This window comes from Leptodactylus fuscus, chromosome 6, assembly GCF_031893055.1.
Source record: "Leptodactylus fuscus isolate aLepFus1 chromosome 6, aLepFus1.hap2, whole genome shotgun sequence".
NCBI lineage: Eukaryota > Metazoa > Chordata > Amphibia > Anura > Leptodactylidae > Leptodactylus > Leptodactylus fuscus.
This window is the reverse complement of record NC_134270.1, coordinates 27427471-27434826: the sequence shown is the minus strand read 5'-3', so window position 1 is coordinate 27434826 and position 7356 is coordinate 27427471. Positions and strand designations below refer to the sequence as shown.

General features: G+C 44.3%; 1 pseudogene; it reads left to right on the top strand.

The window, feature by feature from the left end:
* Positions 1-1099: 1099 nt before the first annotated feature.
* Positions 1100-6915, top strand: LOC142209962 (uncharacterized; annotated as a pseudogene).
* Positions 6916-7356: the final 441 nt, after the last annotated feature.

The window sequence follows — 7356 nt, the reverse complement described above, 5'->3', positions numbered from 1 at the left end:
TTAAATCCATAGAATTGTGTAGAGATCTATGTGGCCCTAGAATTGTGTAAAGGTCTGTGTGGCCCTAGAATTGTGTAGAGGTCTGTGTGGCCCTAGAATTGTGTAGAGGTCTGTGTGGCCCTAGAATTGTGTAAAGGTCTGTGTGACCCTAGAATTGTGTAGAGGTCTGTGTGGCCCTAGAATTGTGCAAAGGTCTGTGTGGCCGTGGAAAGATCAGAGGTCTGTGTGGCCCTAGAGAAATTTGTGTAACCCTCTATTGTCTTAAATTGCCCTAGAGGGATGGGAAGCTCACAGCAGATTTGGCCATCTGCGAAAAATGGGGAAGGGATCCTCTAAGATATGGTACACCCCATATGAACTAATAGAGATGGGAGAAGGAAAAGAGGTTGCTGCCGAAGTAAAAACAATTTTTAAAAGAGCAGGTGTCCCCAAGACAGGACTGTTTGATAGTAGATTTTGGGACCAATGGAGATTAGATCATGCAGGACAGATACGGGAGCATAAGTTACAAAAAGGAATATATGCTTTGATTGACAGTAGTAACAGGGCAGAGAAGGGGGACTGGCCTCAGAAATCGGGTAATAAGAAGGTTGTACTATATGCTTTACCCTCCGCCGTGATTTTAAATCAAAAAGGACGGCAAAATCCACCCTCTGCACCCCCACCATATGGAGGTCCAGAGGGATGGACTTGTAGGGTTTGTAGTCAGCAAAATCTTTACTACAGAGAAACTTGTCTGGCGTGTGGAGCTCATCGCCCCCACGTACAACAAGTAAAAATGTTACAACCACCCGATAATGAGACCCTTCCACCCTCACCAGAGCCGACACAACACTTGTACCCAGTGTTGACAAGGTCCCAGACAAGGAGAACCTTGGGTGTCCAGGACCCCCATGGAGAGACAGGGACTGAGATTGAAAATAATTCAAAAGAAGGGACATCCCGAACTCCGCAAAGAGGAGCAGGAGGGGGGGAGACAGGCAGTCAAAACATCACTACTACCACAGTTGAATGGCGACCCTGGACCCCCAGTGAACAATTGGCCCTTTGCCAACAGTTACCAGACCCTCAGCTAGAGCCCAGTGCCTTTCTTAGAAAAATGAAAATGATCCAGATGAATTATAAAGCTAGCTGGAAGGATCTTATGGCCCTTCTACAGGTCAAATGTACTGAGGGACTGATGGGAACCATCAATCTTACTGCCCAGTTTAGTAGACATCAGCCCGGCAGTACAGAAACCACTGGGAGCGGGGACGAGTTCTTAGATAGATTACAATTATGGTGTGACAAACAAGCAGAAACCAGACGTACTGCTTTAACTACTTGTAAAAGGGAAAAAGGGGAGTCTATTGAAGCATATTATGGCAGACTACTGACTAAGGTAGTAGACTCTGGGTGGGACCAGGCCCCTGATGCTTTGAAAAATACCATGATTGCTGAAGCATTTATGCAAGGAATTGGACCAAATCTGGCCGAAAAGATTAAAGGCTGCACCCCAGATTGGAGACGCACAAACCCAGATGACTTGTATGCTAAGGCTGTTGGGTTTGCTGTAGATGAGAGAGAAAGAAAGGCAGCCGCTCCAATAAAAAATTACACCAATTCAGGTACTATAAACCCGGGTAATTCAAGTAGTCAAGGCCGACAGGGCACCCGCTATAGACAACAAGGACAGAAGGGAGTTCCAATGTGTTTTAATTGTAGAAAACCAGGACATCTGGCTAGGGATTGTTTATGCCCAAAACAAAGGGACAATTATAGAGCACCTGCCCCTACTCAGGGTCAGGACAACTCACAATGAAGGTCAGGCTCTCCAGCCCCAGTATCCCTCTTATCTTCAGCAGAAAGAGGTATACAAATTTTCCAACCTGTATTGATTAATGGAAAGGAGGTGCCGTTCCTCATAGACACTGGGGCAACTAAATCTTGTGTCAGTAAAGACATTGTCACTCATTTTGATTTACCTTTGTCTGGTGAGAGTCAGATGGTTCAGGGAGTATCAGGTCCCCTTGCCCCATTTTACCAGACAAAGCCCATAGAAACTTCCTTTCAGGGGAGCAGGATTTTGATTAGATTCCTTGTCTCTGAAACCTCAGACAATATTTTGGGTACTGATGTGATGGGAGTACTGGGTTGTAACATCATGCTGCACCCCTCTGGTGAGGCTTATGTACAAACCACACATACCAATCACGAGATACTTTGTTTAATATCTGCATCAGTGAATACTCCACATTCAGTATTCACCCTCACTGAGGAAGAAAGTGTGTTATTGTCTAAGGTTCCAGAAGGTCTGTGGGCAATAAGTAAAAGGGATTTGGGCAAGTTAGATGTTCCTCCTGTTATGGTGAACTTGAAACCAGGAGCACAGCCACCTAGAATCAAACAGTATCCACTGACACACGCCCAAGAGGATGCTATAGCCACAACTATTGTAGAATTGCTAAGAGCTAAAGCTCTAATAGAATGTACGTCAGTGGCCAACACACCACTGTTCCCTGTTAAAAAGAAGGGCAAAAAGGGTGAACCAGATACTTACCGCATGGTTCATGACCTAAGAGAGTTGAACAAAGTCACCTTGCTAGAGACCCCAGTAGTGCCCAACCCTCATACTTTACTGTCTGCAATTCCTACAGGGACCACGTATTATAGTGTCGTGGATATCTGTAATGCTTATTTCAGTGTGCCCCTGCACCCCGATTGCCAATACCTATTTGCCTTCACTTTTAGAGGTAAACAATACACTTGGACAGTCCTGCCACAGGGGGCACAAAATAGTCCAAATCAGTTCACAAGGTGTCTCACACTGATCATGAATGCCTGGGACCCTCCCTCTGATGAGGTTGTATTATTGCAATATGTTGACGATCTTCTTCTTTGTGCCCCAGATAAACAGACATGTGAAGCCGCGACCATAAGCCTGCTGTGTTTCCTCTACCAGAACGGGTGTAAGGCCAGTAAAGACAAGCTGCAATTTTGTAAGCAAAACGTGGTGTTCTTAGGACATTGTCTGAGCCAAGGTACCAAACATCTTTCAGATGAATGGACCAAAGTGGTAAGGGAAATGCAGCTGCCAACCTCCCATGCTCAGTTACGTACCTTTTTGGGTCTGGTGTCATACTGTAGGCCATGGATCAGATCTGCATCCCTGACCATGCAGCCCTTGTATGACTGTCTCTCATCTAAACCATTCAGTCTGACACCAGAGGCCTTGGACGCATTTTATCAACTTAAGCTCCAGATAGTTAGCGTACCTGCCTTAGGCCTGCCTAACTATCAGAAGCCCTTTCAAATCTATGTCACTGAGATGATGGGACATGCTACTGCAGTTCTCACACAACAACATGGAGATAGAAAGCGTCCCGTGGCATACTATAGTGCACGTTTGGATGCTGTCGCAAGGGGAACGCCCTCTTGTGTAAGGGTTGTACTCTCCGTACAGGCCCTGCTGGAGAAAAGCTCAGACATTGTCCTAGACCACCCCCTAGTGGTATACACACCACATGACATCCATGCAATCCTCACACAGGTAGACAGACGTCATCTTTCTTTGGCGAGACAGAGAAAAATGGAATTTGCTCTACAATCCTCCTCCAACATCTCATTTCAGCGTTGTTTAACTCTGAATCCTGCAACTCTTTTACCAATAGGAGTGCAGGATTCAAAGGGGGGAATAGAGGATGAGATATTTTTAAACTCCCTCTCAGAAGGTGACTTATGTGACAGCAAACATCAGCATGACTGTGTTGATCTGATGTCTCAAGAGACAGTCAGCTTCAGTCATGTTACTGATGCCCCATTGGAGAATCCTGACTATGAGATGTTTGTGGACGGTTCTAGGTACTTAACAGAAAAAGGCAAATTTGTTACAGGGTATGCTGTAGTCACTACACATGACACCATAGTACAAGAAGCCCTTTCACCACACATGTCAGCACAAGAAGCTGAACTGAAAGCCCTTATAGAAGCCTGCAAAGTAGCGAAGGATAGCACAGCAAACATTTACACTGACTCCAGGTATGCGTATGGCATTGCACATGATTATGGCCCAATATGGAGGTCTAGGAACTTCCTGATGGCACAGGGCAAGCCAATTAAGAATGGAAACTTAGTAAGTCAGCTAATGGAAGCCATATTGCTCCCTAAGCAATTGGCAATTGTGAAAGTCAAAGCTCACACAAGGGGAAGAGACCCTGAGAGTATCGGAAATGAGAAGGCTGATCGAGCAGCAAAAGCAGCGGCACTACTGCCATGGAAGGGTCTCAACCAGGTGAGCAAGATGGATATTGACCTAGCAGACCCCAAGGGGCTGTACGCTAAGGTGACTGGTGAGGAAGTTGAGAAATGGGCAAAGGCTGGTGCCAGAGAATGTGAAGGAATGTGGAAAATGGGGGATAGACTGTGTCTGCCCGCAGCAGTATACCCCCAAATGGCTGGTTTGGCCCACGGTAAGGTGCATGCCTCTCGAAATGCCATGGAGTCACTAGTGGGTAAATTATGGTTTGCCCCAGGTTTTGGAAGGGCTGCAGGGAATCACGTAAAAGCATGTCACATATGTGCTCTACACAATCCAGGACAGGTAGTTAAAACACCTACCAAATGCACACCAAAATCCCTCTATCCATTTCAAAGGTTACAAGTAGACTACATACAATTGCCTAAATCTGGAACGTACGAATATGTGTTGGTCTGTGTGGATTTGTTCTCAGGTTGGGTGGAGGCCTATCCGGTCAGCCGAGCAACCGCACAGGTAACTGCCAAGAAATTGATGTCTGAGCTTGTGTGTAGATTCGGGATACCTGAGGTGATAGAGTCTGATAGAGGTACACATTTTACAGGTGAGATAATGAAGGAAATAATGTCTGCATTAGGGATTGAACAAGCTTTCCACACACCCTACCATCCCCAAAGTTCAGGCAAAGTGGAAAGGCTGAATGGCACACTCAAGTTAAAAATTCAGAAAGCCATGGCAGAGACAGAAAGGCCCTGGCCAGAGTGCCTATCTCTAGCCTTATACTCAGTGAGGACCACTCCTAATAGAAAGACAGGTCTGTCGCCATTCGAGGTGCTTTTTGGAAGTGTGCCTAGACTAGGGTTGTATTTTCCCCAGACTTTACAACTCAATTATGATAGCACTGCCAGCTATGTCCAGAACTTGTGTCAAAGACTGAAAGTAACACATAAACAGGTGTTTTCTTCTATTCCAGACCCTTCTGATTTTTCAGGAGCACATAGCTTGCAGCCTGGTGATTGGGTGGTCGTGAAAAGACATACCAGGAAGTCTCTTGAACCCAGATATGATGGTCCCTCCCAAGTATTGCTGACAACTGCCACTTCAGTCAAATTGGAAGGAAAATCTACCTGGATACACGCTTCCCATTGTAAAAAGGTTCCTGAACCACGGCAGGAATGAAGAGATTGATATTACTTGTTTTCTGCTTTCTAAAAGGATTTACAATCAGCGGAGCCTGGGAATCTCTTCAGGGACCTAGAGAAGTTGACAATAAATTTGTCAGACATCATCTTATAATGGTAGAAGGGTTCAATAAGGCCCTCAAAGATTGTTGGATATGCACTCACTCACCCATCTCATCCTCTAGTCTACCGTTCATAGCTGTGCCTGTCCCCATGGAAGAACTGATCGACTGGTCTGGTTGTATGGATCACACCCACAATACGAAAGAATCAGTGTGGAAATTGTGGGCAAATGTTACTGTGGGGATACCAATAGTGGGGTGGACAGATTACCCATGGTGGCAAGGTAACCTTACTGGGGATAATGAGAATATCCAATATGTGACGTATAATGGAGATAGATGGGTTACCCAAAAGAAATCCACTGTTAATCGGTTAGGAGAAATTCCCCAAGCCCGACTACAGATAAGTTTTGCTGATGATGGGAAAAAGAGAGGGGATTTTTGGACACCTTGGGTCATAGAAAGAACATTACACAACACCTCCTGGGAACATGCTCATCTATTCATAGAAGGGAATAATCACACATGTAAGGAGATACCCGGGAATATAGAATGTGTAAATGAGACAATTGAAGAAAGACTTTATAGGAAAAAGAACCTCAACTTTGTTTGTGGAAATCGAGATTTTGGATATTGTGGGGCCCTGGGTAAACAACCATCTTGGTGTATGCTGAAAAATGTATCCAGCTTTGTGGACCTTGTGCACAAACTTATTACCCAACACTCAGCCTTCTTTGCTCTACCTCCACAGATGTATTGGGCATGTGGCAACAATGCATACAAGTGGTTACCGGTGGGGGTGAAAGGTACATGTACAATAGTAAGACTCACTCCTGCCACCTTTGTAGTTGATAAACTAAATGCAAAAGCCATATCTAAGCACACTCTGTACAAGAGAGCAGCTGATAACACCCCTAGGAAAAGTGGGAGACCCCACCTGGTCCAAATGAGCACAGGGAACAAAATAGTCAGTACAGTCCTTGTTTATCCAATGATAACGCAAACCTGGGATAAACTAGTAGAAGCCACCGATTACTTAGATGATCAAATATGGGGTATATTAGGCGTACTTAACACCACCATAGCGGTACAAAACCAGCTGATCATAGTCACCAACCAACACACCCTGGTACTAGATTATGTTACTGCAGCCCAGGGTGGGATGTGTCAGGTGGTAGGACCTACCTGTTGCCATTATATCGATCCAGAAGGTAATATCAAAGGAAAACAAGAATTAGAGAATATATACAAATTAAAGGAAGAATATAAGAGGAAGGTAGTGAAAAAGGAAGATAGCTGGTAGGCCGACACTTTTTCCTTTCTGAATCCTGGTAATTGGTTCAAGGGAATAGGTGGATGGATAACGGGGATATTACAAATCATTGTACAAATTGCCATGGTCATATTGTTTTTTCAAGTTAATTTTGATATGCTTTAATAGATGTTATGATAAAGATAGATATAAGTGGTAGACATTTATAAAAACAATATCAGATGGGGAATCCAGCAGGGCTAAGTGAACGTACTCATCTGATATGAAAATAATAAATGTCTTAATGGGGGAATTGTTAGGATCACATCCTCCATCTTATATTCTGTCAGCCATCTTGTAACCTTTTTCTTATATAAGCTTTATAAGAATGTCTGTTTAGAGTCTAAGAGACCCCTTTAGGGGATAAGGCGTGTGGAATGTTAATGGATGGGTTATAAATCCTTATCTGTTTGTAGTAAGGATCGCATCTTTGAAGGTGTGTAGAAACAAGTTCTGTAACCTGTTGGTCATTAGGCCAAAACCAGTATGGTCAGACAACATGTGATCATTATCTCTCTTGCTGTGATATATACATCTAGAATTAGTGTAAGATGTTGGTTTACACAT